This window comes from Narcine bancroftii, chromosome 10, assembly GCF_036971445.1.
Source record: "Narcine bancroftii isolate sNarBan1 chromosome 10, sNarBan1.hap1, whole genome shotgun sequence".
NCBI classification, from domain to species: domain Eukaryota; kingdom Metazoa; phylum Chordata; class Chondrichthyes; order Torpediniformes; family Narcinidae; genus Narcine; species Narcine bancroftii.
The window spans coordinates 25,133,877-25,158,375 of NC_091478.1; the positions used below are offsets into that span (position 1 = coordinate 25,133,877).

General features: G+C 45.5%; 1 protein-coding gene across 3 annotated transcripts in view; it reads left to right on the forward strand.

The window, feature by feature from the left end:
- Positions 1 to 24,499, forward strand: part of LOC138744313 (A-type potassium channel modulatory protein KCNIP2-like) — a 370,423-nt gene that overhangs the window by 326,890 nt on the left and 19,034 nt on the right. The gene's annotated exons all lie outside the window — the stretch shown is intronic.

Sequence of the window (24,499 nt, forward strand, 5' to 3'; positions counted from 1 at the left end):
CAGGGTAGCCTGTCAGTACCAAATCTTGGATGGAGCATGACAGATTCTAACCACTTGCTGTGTTTAAAAATAAGTTTCTCTTCATGTCACGTTCCTTCTCTTTAATATCGTGACTCTTGATTGCACTGTGTCAGTCTGCAATTGCACAACTTCAAACTGGACTGTGTGGAGAAGGGGAGCAATTAAGTTCTTGGGAGTTACTTTCCTGGACCCAACACACTAATGGCCTCGTGAAGAAAGCACATCAGCTCCTCTACTTCCTCAGGAGTTTGCAGAGGTTTGGTATGGCAAATTTCTACAAATGTGTGGTGGAAAGTGTGCTAACTGGCTGCATCATGGTCTAGTATGGGGATACCAATACCCCTGAGCATAAAGCCCTGCAAAAGGTAGTGGACACAGATAGGATATGACAGGCAAATCCCTCCCCACCATTGAGAACATTTGCAGGGAACGCTGCCATTGGAGAGCAGCAGCAATCATCAAAGATCCACACCACCCAGCACACGCTCTGTTCTCACTGCTGCCATCAGGAAAGAGGTATAAGTGCCACAAGATCCACACCATCAGGTTCAGGAACAGCTGTTACCCCTCATCAACAGACTCAATCAGGGACTCAGTGAAGGACTCTTACTTTTGTACTTTATTGATTTTTTTTTCTTCTGTATTGTACAGTCAGTTTGTTTGCATTTGTTTACATGTGTACGTTGTGCACAGTTTTTTTGCACCAGCAATAAGTGGTAATTCTGCCTGGCCTGCAGGAAATAGAATCTCAGGGTTGTATGTGATGTCGTGTATGTTCTCTCACAATAAATCTGAATTTTGAACTATTGTGCGAGTGAGATTGGGCAAACAGCCCAGCACACTACTGGCCTGTATTGGATACCCTTTTTCAGTCCGGGACACTGTGTCAGGTAGGAAGCAGGCTGCACCTGGGGTCAAGCAGTGTTAGACAGGAGTGCAGTACCTGCCTGCGATCAAGTTGAACTTTAAGGATAAAGCACAGGCCCTTCTGGTCCATGAAACCCAAGCTCCACAATTGCACCCAATCCACCCACCCAGCCCGTATGGTTTGGAGGGTGAGATGAAACTGGAACACTCAGGAAAAACCTGCACAGGTCTTGGGGAGAACAGACAATAGCGGTGGATTCGAACCCAGGTCACTGTCGCTGTAATAGTCTTGTCTAACCGCTATGCTAACCATTAATTCTAAACATTTGGGCTCTACCAAATGGGAATAGTATTTTCTGTATGGAATTGGATTGTGAAAATAGATTACCAGTGGGACAATGTGAAAGAAATCAGTCCCCTTGAGACTGCATTATCTCTGCAGCTTGGTGCAGTGTTAGCTTGCACTGACAATGGCCTCTTTGTCTGTGCCTCTGTGTTGGGTCACAGCATCAGAATGGGGTTACCCTCTGTATGGATGCGATCAAGTTTAAGATGAGAAGGGTATGTTTTAAGATGGACCTGGGAGGTAACTTTTTTCACTCAGAAGGTGAGCCGTATCTGGAAGGAGCTGCCAGAGGAAGCATAATTATAACATCAAATAGATATTTGGGCAGATACATATACAGTAAAAACACACAGTAAATGCTGAAGGATCTTAGCCGGTCTCGCAGCATCCATGGGAGGTAAAGATATATTACCAATGTTTCGGGCCTGAGCAACACCAGCATGTTGTCTGAAGTGACTTAGGGACAAGATCGACCAAGATATCGTTGATCACCAATTTTTTGCTGTCTCTCACCAGTACTCCACATGCCTATTTTGTGAAGTGAATGGCCTCAAACGTCATAACTCTTCCATTCACCGTGTCCTCACCCACTTGCTAGCTCCGCTTGTCCAGATCCCAACTCCCACCCCTGTTGACTCCTTACATCTTCATCCCAGTTGCTGCTGGCTGTCTTGTGAGTCTGGGATCACGTGCACCAGTCTGGATTCTCAGACATCAGTCAGGGATCACACTGTGCTGTAGGGGAACACACACTCTGGGATGTCAAAGTGCCAGTATGGGTTCACTGAATGGGATTACACTATGAATTGTGGTTTTAAAATATTAGTCTGGGATTACAGATACCAGTGTGGGATTAGAATGTCATTCGGGGATTAAAAGGTCCATTTGGGATTGTGTTGTGAAGTCTGGTGTTACACTGTGCAGTCTGGGATTGCATTATGCAGTCTGGGATTGCGTTGTTCATTCTTGATCACAGAATGTTTTCTGTGATGATGTTAGCCATGGATGTGATCTAGGTTCTCCCAGCACAAGTCCTTGGTCTTGACATAGAGTGATAAACCCACGGGACAACTCCTTCACTTTGATTCCATTTGATTCTACCCACATTCCCATAACTACTGGAACACTACCCCTTGCCCTTTGCTCTTTGCTTATTTAGTATACCTGCTATATGGGTTGACAATCCTGAATAGTACGCAAAGCTTTTTTATCGTATCTTCAAGTTTCAAGATTCCTTTATTGTCAAATAATAGACAGAAATTGCCTTCAGCCTGCCGTAAGACAGACAAAGAATTATCATTAGTGATGCCCGGCACCCCTTACAGTACAAGAGAAGCAAAAGCGAATCCCTTCAGAGTCACCTTGTACGTGGATTCACCTCCAGCTCCCGCAGACTGCAGCCACACAGCCTCCTGTTCGATCCATCAGCAACCTGAGCTCTAGATCCAACCCTCTGACATGATTAGGAAGCCTTCAGTGCCCGAGGCCCTTCAGGAACCCTTCTTGCCCTCAGCACCCTCTCGAATCCTGGTTCCCATACCTGGTCTTCATCTTGATAATTCCCCCCCCCCCAACCCGATTCAACCAATTCACAGTGACCAATTAAAATGCATGAATTTGGGATGTGGGAGGAAACCAGAACACCCGGGAGAAACCCACGAGGTGATAAAGATGTACAGAAAGTGCCAGAAGCACATTGATTTTGATTTACCATCTGATTTTGAGGGCAGATTACACGGGACAACAATATTTTTTCAAAAGGTTTGCTTCCTGAAAAAAAAATTGGGGATTATGATAGACAACTTCAAGTTGAACACAAATATAATTTTATATTTTCTGTATCACATAGGAATTTGGAGAAATATTAAATTAACTTTATTGAATTTAGCATGTTTAATCGCATAATGGTGCTGACACAGTGTGTTCGTTTAACTGACCTAAAAATGCTTTACCGCTGATTTTCATTTTGTACTCAACATCTGATGCCTCTCATGTCAGTATCCAACAATAGTCGGTCAGCATTGATGGATTCCAGATGCCCATGGTCGCAATGTCCTGGTGAAACCTTTCACCATGTTGGTCACTGACTGGACCAAGATCAGCCGGAAGGTCCAAGTGTGAACACAGAAAATGAATTTTCATTGACATGCTGAACTTCCTGGTTTGTCTGTCTGAAGTAGACTTAAAGTAGGACAGGATTTTACAAAAATATGTTATTTCTAAAAAATAGTATGCGATAGGAAAGCTTTAAAGTGATTTTTGTATCAGCGGCCCAAAATCCCTAAATTACACCCAAAAGTGTTCAGGAAGGAATATCTTCATTGCCCAGTGTTATTTGGATCTCCACACGTCTACACTTCTATTGATGGCCTTAGATGAATCATCCTTCAATGCACAGCGACAACATTTGTGTTATCCACTCCCCTTTGGTTCAGGGGAAGCTTTCAATCACTGTCTCAGTGTGGCTGCTACAGTGATCAATGAAGAGCGGCACAATACCACCACAGCGAGGATGCTTGTCAGAGGGATTGTGCTCCCATGTCCCTGTCATAGGGAGATGGAGGCCAGGGTGACAGTGAGACAGGGGTGGAGGGTGGTGAGAGGCAGGAAACAGCAGCAGAAAAATGTGGACAAAGAGAGGGGGAGAGAATCAGTACAAGCTGGGGCAGAAATCTGAGGCAGGTGGATAGGCTAGAGAGTGAGAGGAAAGCAGACAGGGAACTAGTTGGGGGTCAGAGGCAGGAAGAGGAACGCAGAGAAAGACAGTCTGAGAAACACAATGTGAAAGCACGAGCAGGAGAGAGAGAGGAGAGACAGAGGACAATAGGGACCCAACTGGGCAAAAGCTGGGTGCACGGGGCTGTGGGAGAGACCACCACAGGCTAAACAGAGGGCGGGTCAGAGAAAGGCAACTTCAAGTAAAGGGGAGAAATAAAGAAAATGATGGAAGAACCAATAAAGATAGGGGTGCTGAGGCTGAGAGAAAGAGAGAGTTAAAAAGAGAAAGCGTACAGAGAGATAGAGAGGGGGCAAGTCAAAGTCCTGGAGCAAGAGCCCTGTCTTTGGACAAGCTGAGCATGGAGAGCAGGAAGAGCCATCTCATGACCGAGCATCTTTGGTGTAATGGCTTTCGTCCCCCAGAGTCTTGTTCAAAACCTTTCGAATGCTGCCATCACAAGAGGGGCAGATGTAATTGCCATCTTCAGTTTATTCCTGGGGTTCACTTCTGGGAACAGTTTGGTGAGGGGGGAGCAAAGAAGCAAGAGTCTGGGAGGGGAGAAATCAGCCGTAGCACGTAACGCCCAGTCCAAACATCAAACGCCATAGCAACCATACTCTCTCATGGTGAAAGGTTTGTCTCTTTCATCATTCCCCCCCACCCCACCTCCCCCAGTCTCTACCACTTCCAATTGGTTGACTCACTAAATGGGTGTGAATCCAGTGGAAGTGACCAACCACTCCCAGACCTGTGCCCAGATGGCAGTAGAGGCTGGTCCAATAGGGACATTCAAAAAACTCTTCCGACACATGGATTCAAGAAAAATGGAGGGTTATGGGTGTGAGGGAGGGAAGGTTTATATTGTTTTTTCACAATATTATGGGCTGAAGGGCCTGGACTGAAATGTTCTGTGTTCCATGTAACATAGCAAGAGCAGGCTATTCAGCCCTTGCGCCTGCTTTGCTGTTCAATAAGATCCTGGCTGTCCTTTTACCTCAGAACCACATTCCTCACAAGTCACAAAACATCTCCCCTTTCCTGCATTTCTCTAGCAGCCTTGTAAGCCACGCGATGGGTTTGCAGCCAATGCAATCACTGTTGCAGTGTTGGAAAGGCAGCAGCCCATTTGCACAAATAGGCAGCTGATCGTGATCAGGTGGCCTGGTTTATTTATGCCGCGTGAGGAGTAGATATTTTCCAGGACACGGGGATATGCAACCCAGTTCTTTTACAATTGTGGGTTCCTTAACCTCCCCCTGACTCCAGGGGACAATGATTTCGCCTGTCATCCGAGAGAGGACATCTCCAAAAGTGCAGCACTCCCTGAGTACTGCATTGGGTGTTGGTGCAGATGTTCAAACCAACATTGTTGCAGCTGGAAACAGGAAATAGACACAGAAAACATCAGAAATACTCAGCAGATCAGGCGGTATCTGTGGAGAGAGAAAAACACAATGCTGGAGAAACTCAGCAGTGTACTTTATAGAGCAAAGATAAAGATACAGAACCAACGTTTTGCGCTTAAGCCCTTCATCAAGGTGTGGGCAAAATGTAAAGGTTCCATTATTGTCATGTAATACTACATTCAGTATGTAACATACCTGATATTCTTTAACTTTGTCCACTATAAAGGAAGACAGAGTCACCACTTTGTCAAGCGCCCCTCACAGAAATGAGGCCCTAGCAAAGAACAAACTTGCAACCCCTGATTTACAAGACCAGCGCTCTAACCACTGAGCGATTGGAGCCTCTATAATCAGGCACTAGGACAGCTATGCAAAGATGGTGACACCCAAAAATTTGAAGCTGCGAACACTTTCCTGTGCTGATCCCTAGCTGAGGACTGGATCATTTTCTCCTGATTTTCTCCTGAAGTCCAGAATCAGCTCCTTGCTTTTGCTCATGTTGAGTTCAAGGTTGTTGTTGTGATGCCACTCAACTGGCTGATCCATCTCCCTCTTGTACACTTCACTGCCATCAATGATTCTGCTGACGGCCATGGTGTCAGCAGTAAATCTGTAGGCACCATTTGAACTGTGACCAGCCACACAGTCATGGAGAGACAGAAGGAGCGTTGTCCCTGGTGGCATCACAAGATTATATGATCCCTCCTGGTTGCTGCACAATTTAATAGGGTAGTTAAGAAGGAATATGGTATGATGGTCTTCATTAGTTGGGGGATTAAGTTCAAGAGCCATAAAACTGGTGAGACCACACTTGGAGCATGGCATTCCGTTCTGGTAGCCTCGTTTAAGTGAGTTCGTGGGTACTTTAGAGAGGGTGCAGAGGAGATTTACTAGCGTTTTACCTGGATTGGTGAACATGTCATATGAAGCAAAGTTGACAGAGCCAGGACTTTTCTCTTTGAAGCAACGAAGGATTGAGAGGTGAGATAATAGAGGTGTGTAAGATCATGGGGGGCATGGATAGGGTGGCAGAGGGCACCATATTCCTGGGGTGACAATATCTAACACCAGTTTAAGGTGAGTGGGTGTGTGGGAAATGGGGTTACCGGGAGTAGGGAATGGGGTCACAGGGTGTGGGAATGGGGTTACAGGGTGTGGGGAATGGGGTTACAAGGAGTGGGGTTACAGGCAGTGGAGTACAATCAGTTTCAGGTTATGGGTCTGGCCCCAGACCTGGATGCATGCTGAATACCCAATCATCTTTGCCACGAAATCTGTCTATGGGCTGATCATTCACACAACAATTCCACAGTGAAAGCTCTACATTGATCCTTCTCTGTTTGCTCTGTCCTGCGATACCCCTACCATGGGGGGTGGGGGGGGGGATAGTTTTGAAGGAGATTTACTCTGTGTCTGATCCCTGATGGACGCCCATGGTGGAACTTGTTCGTGAGGATGTAACATATGCCTAAGCCTTGTCATTTGTTTCCCTACTTCTCTGCAGCTGGATCCGGGAAGGCTCCTATCCCTGAAGGCCTTTTGTGAGTTAAACGGAATGGAATCATTTCTTGTCATATGTTCCAAGAAATGATGGAAGTTTTTGTTTTGTGAGCTATTCAGATAAGTCAACCCATACTTCAGTGCAGCAGGTAGTACAGTAATAAAACAAAATGCAGGGTTACGCAAAGTCAAAGAGTGTGGATGATGTGTTACTGGGACAACAGACAGACAGAATACAGAGAAACATTCAGTTAAACAGTGCAGAGGCATCCTCTTATACCAATGAGGTCTATTTAAGGTTCTGATAACAGCAGAAAAGAATCTGAAGGTTTGTGTTTGCAAGCTCCTGTATCTTCAGTTGATATTTTTATGCTAATCTGACAAATTTCGTTTGCATTTTGTAAAATATTTACTTTGAATTCAATCATAGTGTCACGGTGATTACTAATCGCTAACTACTGATGAACACTGTCCAACATGAACCTCATTGATTAACAACTGTGTCGGAATGATGCTTTCACTTGAGGTTTGTCTTTTCCGTCCCAGAGCCAGGGAGAACTTATAAATATAATTTTGAACAGAGCATTAAGTGAGCTGACAGTGCTCGAGGGCAGTGAGAGGAGAGTCAATCTGGATATACTCTGTGAGGTGGGGGGTGGGGGTGGGGGGGGTTAGTGAACAAGAGCTGTACAACCAGATAGCTTAGTATGCCCTGCAGGCTCCTCCAAAGCATGACCTACCTTGACGAAGGAAGACTTCACTCTCTTGCACTCCATATAGGGCTTGCAGATGATTATAGGCACAGAAGGAATTTATGATCTTCAGCTTCTAATTTGTTCCCCGAAAGAGCAACAGGAAGTGTCGGGGTCATGTGTTTCAGTGAATCTGAGTGAGGAATAAAAATTCAAGATTCCTTCATTGTCATGTAATAGTGCAGAACATGAAATTGCCATCAGCCTGCCATAAGACAAAGAATCGCCATTAGTATTGCCCGGTGACCCTTACAGTACAAGAGGAAGAGAAGCAAAAGAGAGGTCCTTCAGAATCACTGAGTGTCTGTGGATTCGCCTCCAGTGCTCCCGCAACCTCTGCAGCTGGTAACCTGAGATCCAGATCCAAAGCTCCAATACAATTAAGTAGCCTTCAGTGCCTGAGGCCCTTTGGGAACCCTCGGCGCCACCTCGAATCCCGGTTGGCCATAAAACTAATGCTTCTGCCTTTGAAGTAGAGAAACTTGGATCATTGATAAGAGCAAGAGGTCTGGACTAATATCCTCTGTGAAAGTCAACACTTTCGACAGAGCAATCTATTTTGTCCTATTGGGACTAAGACCCAGTGATGAGAGTCTCCGCTGAGCTTCAGTGAACACCAAAAAGAAATGCTAAGCATCACTGCAAAAATAGACTGGATTTAAAAGTGATCTATAAACCTGGACAGCAAAAGCCTGTGTTGGAATTTCTTGTGTCTGCATGAGACTTTGGTGAGCTGAGAGAAATGTTTGCATGAAATGCTTTTATTGAAATGTCTCGCTATAAAATGTCTAGCCTCGACCACACCTGACAGTCACCCTGTGTCTGTCTGTGAGTATTCTTTGCCTGGTTGGGTGCAGAGAGCAGCTGAAGGGGTATGTCACTCAGGTCAGCCTCCCCTTCTCACTTTCCTTTGACCAAAGAATTCCGCGGTTGAGTCTTACTGCCCTGGACTCCCAGTCTGTCTCTTTATCCCTCTTTTTGCTCATCTCTTGCTCCCTCTATCCAAGTATTGTTTTCATGCTTGTGTGTGTGTGACAATTAACATTATCATTTCTCGATGTCAAGTCTCAATTTTATTCAGTTTCTCTCAGTAAATTTCTCTTCCACTATTTGTACATTTCTCATTCTGTCTTCCTCCATCTCTCTCTCTCTCTCCTTCGCACTCTCCCTTGCTCTCTCTCTCTCTCTCCCCCTCGCAGTCTCTCCAATAACTTACATTTGTGGCTGTTCCCTCTGTCTGATTCATGCTCCCCTTCCTCGTCTGCCTACCCTCTCTCCCTGCTGTCACTGACTCTCTGTCTCTCTGTCAAAGCATCAACAATTTCCACTTACACAGCTTCTCTACAGCAGCAAAAATTAAGCATCACAGAATTTTTTTTAAAGTGTGACCCTGACGCTCTGCAGGAGATATTCAGGGCAACTTAAAGGACGAGAGAGAGGTTTTGGGATGTTGATTGGAATGATGGGGTAGGTGAGGGGAAAAGGAAGGGATTGGTTTGATGCAGTACTGAGATTGGGGCTCATCGCCAACCAGTTCATACTGAACTGATTGACTCAAGGCAGTGAGGGGAGAAGAGGGGCAGGGAACTGGGAAGGATCTGCGAAGTTAACCTCATATGCTTCCTGTTGGAAAGTGGCTGCACTTGAACACTGATTTAAAAAGTCATCACCACATGTGTGAGGTATGCCTGCTTAGGACCACAGAACATTACGGCACAGAAACAGGACTTTCAGCCCATCTAGTCTGTGCTATTGGAACTATTATTCTTCCTGGCCCCATTGGCCTGCACCCAGGCTGTGACAGTTTCTTGGAGGGTAGCTGGGCTCAAGTAGAGCAACCCTATGACAGGCAAGGTTTTTGGAAGAAGCAGTTTAGAGGCATTAGAAAACAGACAGGTGGCACAGTTAGTGTAGTGGTTAGTCCAACACTATCATAGGGATAGCAGCCCCACTGTCTGTAAGGAGTTTGTACCTTCTTTCCTGTCCATATGGGTTTCGTCCCATGTTCCAGAGATGGATGGGCTAAGCAGGTTAACTGATCACATGGGTGTAATTGGGTGGCGCAACTCGTGGGCCTGTACTAAGCTGTATCTCTACGAAACTCTGAAATCTCACCTCCACTCTTGCTGGCCTCAGTCCCAGACACAGGGAAAAGCCAATGATCCCCAAGAGAGAGCAAAGGTGGTTAGAGAACAGGACGTATTACCCAATGAATTGCTGAGATCTGGAAGAGGGGCAGCAGATGGAGATTTCATTGTAATTGAGTGTACACTTAGCGCTGCGTTCAAGGAGTCATACAGCATAGGAAAATGTCCATCGGCCCATTGAGTTCGTGTTGATCTTCAATCACCCATTTACATTGACCCCATTTTATTCTCCCCCGCCCCCCCATGCCATTAGACATAGGGGCAGAATTAGGCCATTCAACCCATTGAGTCCCCACCTTGCCATTATTGCTAATTTTCATCCCCATTCTCCTGCCTTCTCTCCATAACCCATAATTTCCTTCCTAACCCAGAACCTATCTGCCACCATCTTAAATCTACCCAATGACTTGGTCTCTACAGCTGTCCGTGGAAACAGATTCCATGGATTCAGCACCCTCGGGAAATAAATTTCTCCTCATCTCTGACCCAAAGAGATGATTTTGTATTCAGAGGCTGTGCCCTCTGGTCCCAGACTCCCCCACCACAGGAAGCATTCTCTCCATATCCACTCTATTCAGGCCTTTCAGTATTCAATAGGTTTCAGTGAGATCCTCCCTTGTTCTTCTAAACTCCAGCAGGTACAATCCCAAGGCCTTCGAATGCTCCTTACAGGATAACCCTTTCATTGGAGCCCAAAACTGCTCCCAATATTTCGTGTAGTCTGACCAATGCCTTAAAAAGCCTCAACATTCCATCCCTGACTTTATATTCTATCCTTTCTTAAATTCAACTCCCCACCAGATTCTACCACTCAACCATAGACCAGATGGAAATTCAGTGGCCAATTAACTTTCCAAGCTTGTGGGAAGAGAAGAGAACTATATCGTTTAGCAGAATGGGTTCGATGGATGGTTGGCAAGGACAGGATGAGCCGTAGGGCCTGTGAAGTATGGGTCTGTGAGAAGTAGGATTAGTTGGACAGATGATCTTATGTTGCCTGCTAACCACAGGAGGCTATCTCACCCCCCCCCCCCCTCCATCTCACCTCTTGTGGTGTCACATTGCAAACGTCGCAGAGTTCATCGTCACTCCCTCAGTTGACTAACGTCATCCATTTATTTTCCTATGTTGTTTGTTCTCCTCTGTTCCACCCTGTCCAACCTCGTCCTCACCAACTCTGGTCTTCCACCTCCCACTCATGGCTTCCAGATACCGTGTCTTGTTTCCCAGACAACACTCCTATCAGGGCGGATTCGAGGCAGCAGAAGGACCCCGGCCAACTCCGGTTAGACAGCTCCCTCAATGACCCAAACCAGTGCCACGTCCCCTCACACCACTGGTCCAATCACTTGACAGAATCAGAATTTATTGTCGTGAACATTTCATAAAATTTGTTGTTTTGTGGCAGCGCCATAGTGCAAAAATTTACATAAACCACCTTACAAAATAAAAAAAAAAGAATGCAAGAAAGAGACAAAGTGAGACAGTGACTGTTGTTCATTGATCATTCAGGAATCCGATGGCAGAGGGGAAGAAGCTGAGTGCTCGTCTTTAGGCTCCTGTACTTTTTTCCCGATGGTAGCCGTGAGAAAAGGGCATGGCCTGGGTGGTGGGGGTCCTTGAAGAGAGAGGCTGCTTTTTTAAGACATCACTTCTTGTAGGTGTCCTCGATGGAGTGGAATCTGGTGCCTGTGATGTCACAGGGCAAGTTAACAACCCACTGGAGTTTTTTTCCTGTCCTGAGCATTGGCACCTCCTTACCAGACAGTGATGCAACCAGACAGAATGCTTTCCACAGTACACCTGTGACATAAGGTGACGTACCAAATCTCTTCAAACACCTCACAAAGTATAGCCGCTGGCGGGCCTTCTTCATGATTGTATGACGTGGAGACTCCAGGACAGATCCTCAGAGATGTTGACATCCAGGAATTTTGACCCCTCGACCCCTGACATCCCACCCACTTGCAGCCAATCACAAAGCAAACCGATTACTTGTCACCCAATTAGATGATTCTAATCACTAAAAGCCCATCCTCAATCTCTACAAAAAAAAAATTACTTCTCTAATTTTGTGAAAATCAGCAAGAAGTGAATCTTTAACTTGTGTTTGGCTCAGGACCACCCTGAGCATCACAGCACAGAAACAGGCCCTTTGGCCCTTCCAGTCTATGCCAAACTATTATTCTGCTTCGTCCCACTGACCTGCACCATTCCGTATCACTCCACATGTCCAAATTATTCTTAAACATTAAAATTGAGCCCACATTCAACTCTTCAGCTGGCAGAGCTCCTAATCCCCATAAACATCTCCAATTTCACCCTTAATCCATGTTCTCAGTTGAAAAAAACCTACCTATATTTACTCTGTCTATACCCCTCATCATTTTAAATACCTCTATCAAATCTCCCCTCATTCTTCTATGCTCCAGGGAGTAAAGTCCTAACCTATTTAACCTTTCATGGCTCTCTTTCAATCTTATTTATATCTTTCCTGTAGTTAAGTGACCAAAACTGCACACAATAATCCAAATTTGGCCTCACTAATGTCTTAGACAACTTTAACATAACATCCCAATTCCTATTCTCAGCACTTTGATTTATGAAGGCCAATGTACCAAAAGCTTTCTTTACAACCCTATCTACTTGTGACACCACTTATCTGTCCCTCTGTTCTACTGCACTCCTCAGTGCCCTACCATTTGCCATGCGTGTCCATTCAAAATGCAACACCTCTCACTTGTCTTCATTAAATTCCATCTGCTCTTTTTCAGCCCATTTTTTTCAACCCAACGAGTGCATTGAAACCCTGGTGAGTCCAGAGTTCCTTTCCCTCCATGATAAACCTTCTTTAAATCCCTTGCCCCACCAGATTCTTTTTAACCTCTGAATCCTGCTGATATCTGTAGGTCTGGAGTGAAGTCTAGGCTTTCAGCTGCAGTTTGGAGCTGATAAAAGTTGAGGTCCATTCTCTGGCCATCTCCGGAGAACAACCAATAGAGGCCTTCAACAAGTGAAATAATAATTTAACACATCAGTTATAAAATGTTTTGCTGTTGGGAGTGGAGAGGCTGTTTGACTGACAATCACAAATCATCCAATGATGAAGAAGTCTCCCCACTTTTCAGTTGGCCGTATGATGTCATGAGGGGCAACCAATGAATGTGAAGAGGGGGCACGACTATCAGAGGAAAATGCTCATGTGACCAAGCCTCTAGGAACCTATTCAACCCAAGTTGGCTGCTCCAATCTTTGTCTGGGATTCCTTAAGAACATAAGAAACAGGAGCAGGAGACGGCCATCCGGCCCGTCGAGCCTGCTCCACCATTCATTGAAATTGTGGCTGATCTGATGATCGGCTCATCTCCACCAACCTGCCTTTTCCCCATATCCCTTAATTCTTTCACTATGTAAAAATCTATCCAACTTTGTTTTAAATATCTTTACCGAAGTCGCCTCCACTGCTTCAATGGGCAGTGAATTCTGCAGATTCACCCCACTCTGGGAAAAGCAGTTCCTCCGCATCTCCATCCTAAATCTACTACCCTGAGTATTGAGGCTATGTCCCCTTGTTCGGGTCTTCCCCACCAATGGAAACAACTTGCCTATCTCTATCCTATCTACACCTTTCATAATTTTATGTTTCTATGAGATCTCCTTTCATTCTTCTAAATTACAGTGAGTACAGTCCCAGACGACTCAACCTTTCCTCATAGGCCAAATCCCTCATCTCTGGAACCAAACTGGTGAGCCTCCTCTGCAACCCCTCCAAAGCCAATACTTCCTTCCTCAAGTAAGGAAACCAGGACTGCACACAGTACTACTCCAGATGCAGCCTCACCAGTACCTTGTATAATTGCAACATAACCTCCCTGCTCTTAAATTCAATCCCTCTAGCGATGAAGGCCACCATTCCATTTGCCTTCTTGACAGCCTGCAGCACCTGTAAACCAACCTTCTGCGATTCATGCACAAGCCCTCCCACATCCTTCAGCACAGCAGCTGCAATCACTTTCCATTTAAGTAACAATCTGATATTTTTTTTTCTTCCAAAGTGGATGATCTTTCATTTGCCAACATTGTACTCCATCTACCAGACCCTTGCCCACTCACTTAACCTATCTGTATCTCTCTGCAGACTCTCCTCTGCACAATTTGCTTTCCCACTCAATTTAGTGTCATCAGCAAACACCACACTCGGTCCCCTCTTCCAGATCATTTATGTATATCCTGAATAGTTACAGGCCCAGCACTGACCCATGCAGCACACCGCTCACCACCGATGGCCAATTTTCCAGTGGAGCAAGTTAAGGAGAGGAAGTGGGTTGACTCATTCCTTTGGCCTCAGCTGATGCCAGAATGCTTTCACCTGCCTTTTATTTTTGTTAATCTCACAGTTTCATGTTTCTTGCTTGGGCTTTCTCTCTGCATGCCTACCAACAAAGGACTTGCTTGAGATCTGCTTGAAAGAGGAACATTCCGAAGAATGATGGAGTTGTCATAAGTTGTCACTGAAGTTTTTGCATGTGTGTGGACTTGCTTTGCTCTAGCACTGCTGTCAACAGGGTGTGTTCCTGTCAGTCTCTCGGGGTGTATCTGCAAGAGGAACCTGCTGTCTTGCCACTGGGGCTCCACTATTGAGATCCTGTGCACCCATATAGTCACTTGGTGTCCAAGGGTTTTTCTCACCCACACCAGTCTGGTCCCAAACCCAACACCAATGCAGGTGGGGTGGCTAAAGCTTCAGTCCCACACCTCACCAGCATGGGGTGCTAAGGAGCACCGATCACCACCTCCATCTCGAATAGCTTGACTTGAGACTGATCTAATTTTGTGCCATCTTAGAGCCTAGGTTTGACAAAACTAATCAACTATTCCATTTCTTTCAGGTAATAACCACAAGGCACCGAATAAATTTAAACAAAGTTTAAAAACTGCAACCCAAGCATTAAAGCCAAAAGCAAATACATCGACCTTATCTACAGTGCTCTCCATAATGTTTGGGACAAAGACACTTTTTTCCTTTATTTGCCCCTGTGCGCCACAATTTTAAATTGTCTCTGGAGGGCATTGTATGTAGATCATTTTTTTACACCTCTATCAGGTCATCCCTCACTTCCTTTGCACCTGAGAAACAAACACCTCATCCAATATCTCCTCATGATTAAAGTCCTTCAATCCAGACAACATCTTAGTCAATCTCCTCTGCACCCACTCCAAAGCAGTCACATCCTTACTATAATGAGGTGACCAGAAATGCACACAATACTCCTCAAGTGCAGTCAAACCGGTGTATTGTAAGGGTGCAACATGATGTCCCAACTTTTAGATTCTATGTATCTGTACATTCTGCCTATCTATTAGACAATAAACTTTCATGAAATATATATGCCATGCTTGCCTTCTTCATAGAACCAGAACAACAGAACACTACAGCACGGAATCAGGCCCTTTGGCCAATCTAGTCTGTGCCAAACTATTATTACCATTGACCTACATCCAGATTAATATCCCTCCATACCCCTCTCATCCATGTACCTGTCCAAATCTTTCTTAAATGTCAAAATTGAGCTCACATTCATTTCAACTGGAAGCTCGTTCCACACTCCCCCTAATGTTCCCTTTAAACGTTTCCCCTTTTACGTTTAACCCACTAATTCTTGTCTCTGCTTGTATTTGCTCATTTAAACCCCTTATAATTACGTGCACCTCTAAATAAAATCTCCCTTCAAGCATACACTCCAGGAAATAAAGTCTAACCCATTTAACCTTTCCCTCTAACTCAGTTCCTCAAGTACCTGCAACATCCTTGAGAAAAGCCCTGTCTATTTCAGTGAGCTATGGACTTGAATCCCAAGGAACCTCAGTTCATCAACATTCAATCATGAGCTGATCCATTTTCCCACCCAGCCCCACTGCTCAGCCTTCTCACCATAACCTCTGATGCCCTGGCTAATCAAGAACCCATCAGTCTCTGCCTTAAATACACCCAATAACAGCCTCCACAACTGTCTGTGGCAACAAATTCCACAGATTTGGTGAAGAAATTCCTCTGCATCTCTGTTCTAACTGGATGCACTTTGATCCTGAAGTTGTGCCCTCTTGTCCTAAACTCTCCCACATGGGAAACAACCTTTCTTCATTTACTCTGTCCATGCCTTTCAACATTCAAAATGATTCAATGAAAAACATTAAAACATTAATTCTCTTAAATTCCAATGAGTACAGGCCAAGAGCTGTCAAATGCTTCTCATATGATAACCCTTTCATTCCCTGTATCATTTTTGTGAACCTCCTCCGATCCCTCTCTAATGTCAGTACATCCTTTCTTAAACGAGGAGCCCAAAATGGCTCACAATACTCCAAGTGAGGTCTCACCAGTGCATCCCTGCTGTTATGTTCTTCCTCTTGAAATGAATGCCAGAATTATATTTGCCTTCTTCATCAGCACCTCAACCTACAAGTTTACCTTCAGGGGATCCTGCTCAAGGACTCCCAAGTCCCTTTGCATCTGGGAATTTTCACTTTTCTCCCCATATAGAAAATAGTCTGCCCCTTTATTCCTTCTACCAAAGTGCATGACCGTACACTTTCCAACATTATATTTCATTTGCCACTTCTCAGCCCTTTCTCCTAATCTGACTAAGTCCTTCTGCAGCCCCCGTGGTTCCTCGACAATACCTGCTCCTCCACCTATATCTGAGGCTGATTCCTTTGAGATTCCAGGATGAACAACAGCTTATCCAGGGACTTTTTAGCCTTTCTCCAATTCATCTTGTTCAAATTTAGCACTAGTTTATACTTTCCTCTTCCATATTCTCACTGATTTTTTTCTGTTTCGTTATTACTGGAATTAGATACAAAATGTTTTTTCTAGTTCCTAGGATTTTCTGTGTTCTCAAAATTAATTCTCTGCTCTCATCCTCAAAAGAGACCAATGTTTAATTGATTCAATTTTTTATACTTGAAGAAGATTTTACTACTGACTTTTCACAACAATGGGGTTTTTTTTCTGAATTCTATTCCTGAAATTTTTGAACCTATCCCTTTGCTCCAAATTTATCAACTTGTGGAAATAGTTTTCCTTCAAGGGCCCTATCAAGACCCTTTAAGCCTTGATAAATGAGATCGCAGGAGCTCTTGTTCATCTAAATTTCAGGGAATAAAGTCCAAGGGTCAGCAAGAGACTTGGGTACCAAGCATCCCAATTTGGAATGGTTTGAATGGTCATTGTAATCAAGACCGACACATGAATATTGGGACCTTTCCCACCCACCCCACCCCCCCCACCACCACCAAGGTCTTGGGCAGAGGATGAAGGGAGGATGAAAGAGTCATAGATGCAAAAGCAGACTGACAGAAACACATTTAGAGAGAGGACAGTCATTGAGAGTTTCAATCTTTGAAGACAAGTTGTGTTGGGTGTTCCTTTTCATGTTGGGTGTTAGAGTTTTCTGGCTTTCAAACACTCCTGGATCTTTTGCACTTCATAATGGGCTGTGATGGGTGAGAAATGAGTCTGTTCCCACACCAAAGATTCGCAATCCATTTAATTCCACTTTCCATTGGGGAGGAGCACTAATAGCCCATGTCTCACTGCAAAAGGAAGGTTGTCCACATCCTGAGTGGGGTCTGGTTCCTTGCGCTGATTAAGATGTCAGAGTTTGTGTAGCTCCATTGTGTGTTCAAATCCCACAAGAGAGAGTGAGGATATTGATCTCAATTACCTTGGATACTCATGTCATCGTCAATACCGTGTAGTAGTTGGCCTTCCCACTCTTTTTTGGCCCAAAAATCACGACCACAGATCCTCATCCCAATTGCCCACCCATCTGAGATCCCGACCACCCAACCATCCAATCTTCTGAAGCCCTGGCCACCCACCCATCTGATCTCCTGATGCCCCAACCACCACCCCCCATCCAAGCTCCCAAAGCACTGGCCACTCACCCATCTGAGCTTCTGACGCCCCAGCTGGCCACCCATCCGAACTCCCAATTGTGGATCCTTGACCCGGCCACCTGCCCCTCCAAGGTCCTGACACCCTAACCAGCCATCCAAGCTCCCAATGTCTTGAATGACACAGGTCCTTACTGAGGTCAAAACTATGACCCATGTAAAAGTTGACATCCCCCCCCAACCCCAAAAAAGTGGTCCAAAAATTTTATTGATTACATATGATATTCCTGGGCAGTGGGAGATGGTCTGGTAACATGAAATGGTGAATCCGCCACAGACTGGGTCCAGATCCTCTGTATCTGAGGCAGAGCAAGCGTTGCCCCACAATTTCAGGTCCTGGGCCAAGTGACTCAATACCTCTGGAGCCATTTCACCCTCTACATCAGGAAATATGATGGGGCAGGCTTCTCCTGTCAGGATGCAAGCAGCTCCTGCAACATTCAACGCCACCCACCATTCTCAGCGTCCATTTCCTCTCCCACCAGCCCACCCTGGTTGAGCGAGCTCCTTCTCCACGTCAGTGCAGCTGTAGCGGGTACACACCGCTGCCAGTGAAAGCAATGAAGTGGAGGCCAAGCAGCTTCTGCTGGATGGGTGCTGCACAGAAGGTCTTGGTATCATCGACAGACTGAAAGAATGTGATATGCCTACAATGGGATATTTGAGGGGGATCATTGCCTCGAGTCTCGGGCTACACATTTCCCTCCTCCAGGGGCCTCTATTCTGACATTAGCATGAAAGGGGACCTGCCCTTAAAGGGGCAGGTTCATCTAAGCATCGCCATCCCTCTTCAGGTCAGGGAGAAGCTGTCGGATGATATCACAGAGGAATTGATAATGAAATTTTGACAATGGTTAATCCAATCCTTCCAATATGCCCAAGACAAAATAAATTCCCAGGATGTTTTAAAAGCCAGTGGACAAATCAGCCAACAAATGTTGAGATTTTTTTAAAGAAGATACATTGGGTTTTTTTTTCCTTTCATCATTTGGTTAATTTTCTTGTTATTTTCTTTGATGACTTTCAGGCAACCAGCCACGTCATAGCACAAAAGCATTAAAGCAGCGCTTCCTGAAAATCTTTCCCTGCTGTCGACCTAAGCTGGTTCCTTCACTCAGTGAATGCAAGTGGACCTTCTTTCTGTGTTTATCTCATGTAGAATGGTGACTGGAGTTGTGTGGCTTTTACTTCTCTCTCAACTTTCCCAGCGTCACAGACAACCATACACGTTTGTTGTCACACGTAACAAAAATGCAGCGATAGAGGTTGTTTTGCGAGCGGAGCAGTTAGACATCTCCTGCATAGTACAAAAAGTAAGACGCAATGCAGGAGTTTCAGGGAGATATTAGCTGGGAAGAAGCAAAGACAGCGAGGTTCCTTCAGGAGTCTGATAACAGTGGGAAAGGAAACGTCCTTAAATCTGGTGGTCCATGATCTCACACACACGAGTCTTCTTCCTGATGGGAAGGGGGGGGTGAAGAGAGTGTGGCCAGGGTGGGATAAGTCTTTGAGTATGTTGCCTGCTTTTCCAAGACAGCAGGAGCTATAGGCAGAGTCAATGGAGGGGACTGGGTGTGCGTGAGGGTCTGGGCCACGATCACAACTCTCCGCAGTTTCTTGCGGTCTTGGGCGGAGCAGTTCCCTTCCCACGCAGTGGTGCACCCTGACCAGATGTTTTCAATGGTGTATCTGTAGAAGTTGCTAAGGAACATAGGTAACTTATCATACCTCCTCAGGCTTCTGGGGAAGTGGAGGTTTTGCTGCTTCACTGTGCCACACTTGAATGATCAGCACTGACCCTTTAAGAACATTGCATAAAAATCAGAGCGACTAAGAATAAAATGTTCACATAGTTTACAGTAAGCACTTTAATTACTCTGTTCACAGGACAGGCCTACAGGGCTTTGAGTGCACTGTCCCCCTGTGGCATTTGCCAGAACTACATAATGTACAATCTTAACTGAATGAAACATAAAAGTCTGCAGATGCTGTGATTGCAGTAAAAACACACCGAAATGCTGGAGGAACCCAGCCGGTCTTTCAGCATCCTTAGGAGACAAAAGGCTATTTCATGTCAGACCTCCACCTGGAGGCCAGCTGCAAGAGCGGATCGAAAACTTAAAACTTACCTTTCTGACAGCAGTCCGAAAAGGCTGCTCCAGCCTTCATATCAAGAGGCACCTTGTAGCACCCTCCAGATCCAATGGAGTCGGGGGCGACTGATGCCGTAGCGTCACCCGTCATAAATATACGGCAGAGCAATGTCCGTGTTCCCTACCCATAATTCCTCACGCAGCTGGGACCACTCTGAGTAGGGAAGACGGCTATTGCTCTGCCACATTTTGAGCTGCAGAGAGTGGCCTCGAAGGCCGAAGTGGCCCGGTGTGGCTGCCACAGCCCGCATCAGCCCCCACTGACGGCTCCTGCTGCCCCGAGGACCCCCACTGACCCGCCGGCTCCCGCTAACAGCTCCCACTGCCCTGCCGCCCCCCCACCCACTAACGGCTCCTGCTGCCCCACCGCCCCCCCCCCACTGACGGCTCCTGCTGTCCCGACAGCTCCCACCCGCCGCCCCTGCCTTGAGGGGGTCATGGAGGGAGAAGAGTGAGTAGAGAGATGGGTCACGGACTGACGGCGTCAATCAGCCCACCCCTAACCAGCCACTAGCAGTGGCAGTACATTCAGGACAGGCCATGGCTCCATTGATTATCCTTCCTTGAGAAGGGTTGGAATTGGCGCCTCAGAGCCGGCCACGGCGCATTCAGAAAGGTACGTCTTTAGCCATAAGGATGAAGAACCTCCGCCTTTACAGACGGGTGTTTTCTCTGCTTGAAAGAGCCTAAGGGTTAATGTTCACAATATGGTCTCATCTACCATCTCAGACTGTAGGACACCAGTTTGAAGTGAGCAGGAAAGATCTGAGGGGCCAGTTCTTCACACAGAGAGTGGATGGTGTATGGAACGAGCTATCTGTGGAAGTAGTTAGAGGTGGTGACAATTACAATATTCAAAAGACATTTGGAGAGGTTCATGGACTGTAAAAACACACCAAAATACATTCATAGGAGACAAAGATATATTGCCAATGTTTCGGGCCTGAGGCCTTCTTCAAGGAATAAGCAGAATGAGCCAGAAGCAGGAAATCTCAGGAAGTCTCAAAATCCAGACAGCGCTGGCTGGGGGAGGAATCCAGAACAAAAGAAGGTGTTAATTGGATATGATAAAGGACTAGGTAAGATGGAAGAGAGAGATAGAGCTGGGGAAGGTGATGGGGGAAGAAGTGAGGTGGGGATGGGGGGAGGGAAGGTCTCGAGGGATATGGGCCAAATGCAGGCAAATGGGAGTAGCTCAGGTGCATTTGTTGGTCAGAATGGATGAGTTGGGCAAAATAATTTGTTAACGTGCTGCACCTCTAAACTATTAAATCATGAGAAATTACTAAGTTAAAACAATTGTAATAATACGTACATAAAGGGGAAAGAAGGAAGCCAGAGGTTTACAGGATAGGAGATGGAAGGTGAGAGAGGTGGGAGGGCAAGCTGTGAGGAAGTGTGGGGGTGGGGAAGAAAGGTTAGAGGGAAGCAAAGTCCAGGAGTGGGTCAAATAGCTTGATCCTCCAGCTGATCATTGCACAAGACGCCAGCCTGGACAGTCCTTGTGTTGGTTTGTTCATTTTGTTGCAAAACCACAGGTTGAAACCATATAACAATTACAGTACGGAAACAGGCCATATCAGCCCTTCTAGTCTGCGCCAATTTCCCAACCTAATCTTGCGTATTAATTAAATGCAGCAGACATTTGTTTAACAAATGAAAGGTAGAATAAGGATAAAAGACCTATTTGATTTAAAAAATATAAATTGTGTGGATTTCTTTTTCTCTATAAACACGGAGGGTTTTATGTTTGAACTTGTCGGCTGTTTAGAATTGTTTTGCATCATTTCAATTTTCAGTTGTGAATCCACTAAAGTCAATTGATCTGAAATGAAAGCAGGAAAGGCCAAAACCATTCAGTAGGACAGGCCGCATCCGTGGAGAGAGTGGCAGAGTCCTGACGAGGGTTCCTGCAGATCAGAAACAGACCTTTTGGCCCATCGTGCCTGTGCTGTCACCCATCTAAACCAATCCTGTTTACATCACTTGGCCCCTAGACTGGAGTTCATTCCAGATTACTGTTAAGTGATGCATTTTGGAAGGTTAAACTTGAAGGCAAAGTACATGGTCAATGGCAAAACTTTTAACAGTGTAGAAGAACAGAGGGACCTAGATCTCTCAAGGTTGCCACACAGGTTGATAGGGTAGTTAGGGCTTATGGTATGTTGGCCTTCAATAGTCAGGGGATTGAGTTCAAGAGCCCTGAGGTAATGTTGCAGCTCTATAAAACTCTGGTTAGACCACACTTGGAATATTGTGTTCAGTTCTGGTTGCCTCATTACAGGAATTATATGGTAGCTATGGAGAGGGGGCAGATGAGATTGGACAGGATGTTGCCTGGAGTAGAAAATATGTTTGATGAGGCAAAATTAGCAGAACTAGGGTCTTTCTCCTTGGAGAGATCACTTAATAGAGGTCCTCAAGATTATGAAAGGCACAAATAGCACCTTTTTCCCCAGGGTGAGAGTAGCAAACACCAGATGGCATCTGTAAAAAGGAAGGGGAGGAAGGTTTGTGGGAGATATCAGGGGTACTTTTTTTTTATACATAGTGGGTACCTGGAATGCATTGCCAGGGATGGTGGTGGAAGCTGGCACAATAGGGACATTTAAAAGACTATTAGACAGGATGAAAGAAATATAAAGGATTATGAGGTAGGGAAGGTTTTGGTTTTTGAGCAGGCTTACAGAGGATGGCACATCGTGGGCTGAAGGGCCTGTACTATGCTGCAATGTTCTATATTCTATCATTGGTGCTCAACCAGATGGTTGTTGAATGTGGTTTCCCTGCCTTCACCACCCCCTCAGCCAGTGCGTTCCAGATTCTAACCACCTTCTGGAGGGAATATTGTTTCCTCAAGATTCCCTCCACACCTTCAAACTGTTCCCGCTGGTCTTGGAGGGGAAGGTTTCCTACCATCCACCTTATCCAAGCCTTGTGTGATCTTATGCACCATAATTTTGCACACCTCTGTTCCCCCACACCACCTCAGCTCCAGCCTCTCCAGTCTCTCCTCAGAGCCAGGATGTTCTATCCCTGGGGAACGTCCTGCTAAATCTCCTTGCACCCTCTCCTTCCTATAGAATGGGGGGGGGGGTGCATGGGGCTAGAGATGGAAAGGTTGGGGTTGTTCCCCTGGGGGAAGAAAATGTTAAAGGATATGTGACTATGTTCAAAATCAAGAGTGGTTTTTAGCAGAGAAGATGGGATGGTCAGTGACCAAGAGAAATGGAGTTAAGGTCATTAGTGTAGTAGAAGAGGGAGCAAGTTGTGAGTACATTTATACCAGTGATTTTCAAACTTCTTCTTCCCACTCACATACCCTATGCCATCGGTGTTCTATGATTGGTAAAGGATTACTTAAGGTGGTTTATGAGTGGGAAGGGAAGGTTGAGAATCACTGCTCTAGACCCAATTGTTACTGAAATATTTTGCTTCAGAAAAATTTTCATTGGCCCATTTCCTTTGGAGCTGTGAAACCCTGCACATAACGAGTCAATTAGGTACGATTAAAACAGTGGTTTTCAACTTTTTTCTTCCCATTCACATACCACCTTCCCTTACTAATCACAGAGAACCTATGGCATAGGGAATCCTTAAGGTGGTATGTGAGTGGAAAGAAAAAGGTTGAAAACCACTGATTTATACAGTGAGTCATTGCGATCTTCAGCATTTAATGTTCACAATGTGGCCTTGTCTACCATCTCAGACTGAAGGACATCGGTTTGAAATGAGCACGAATGATCTGAGGGTCCATTTCTTCACAGAGGGTGGTGAATGTGCAGAACGAGCTGTTGGGAGAAGTGGTTAGAAGTAGGGACAATTACAGATAGTCCCCAGCTTACAACCTATGTGGTTTACGACCATCTGTATATACGACCAGAAAAAAGCTATAATTCTTAAAAATAAAGAAATAATATATCTAAATATAAAAATGAAGCTTTTAAGGTGAAAGTAGGGGCCTATCTGTGGAAAATAACGCCTATAGAAAGGGTGGCCAACCTCTCACGAGAGCTAGCCTTGGTGGCCCCCACATTGTATATGACGAACGATAAAATGAATACAGTGAATTTCCGGCATGTCCATTTTGAGATATGACTGGTCGGTCAGAACGGAGCATGGTCATAAGTTGAGGACTACAGTTTTCAAACGATATTTGGGCAGGTTTGAAGACAGGAAAGGTTTCGAGGGATATGGGTTGGATGTAGGTGAATGAGGCTATCTCAGGTAGGAACATTGGTCAGCATGGATCAGTGGAGCCAAAGGGCCTGTTTCCGTGATGACTAACTCGATGACATTGAAATACGCTACCTGAAAAGGTGGTGGAGGGGGATTCAGTGGGAACCGTGGGGAGGGCATTGGTGGGGAGGGGGTTTGCCAGGAGAAAGGGGGTAGTTGGATCACAGAATTCCATGGAGAAAAAGACCATTCAGCCTTGGTGTCTGTGCTGGTCTTCAGAAGGAGTTATCCATTCAGTCCCTCTTCCCAAATCTCTCGAAGGGCTCGACATTGAGCTAGATTTGGTGATGAGAGATGCCTGCACCATGTTCAACTTCATTCACTGTCACATGCACAACGGTGCGGAGGTATTGTTGCTTTGCGAGCAGCCCAGTTAAACATCTCATACAT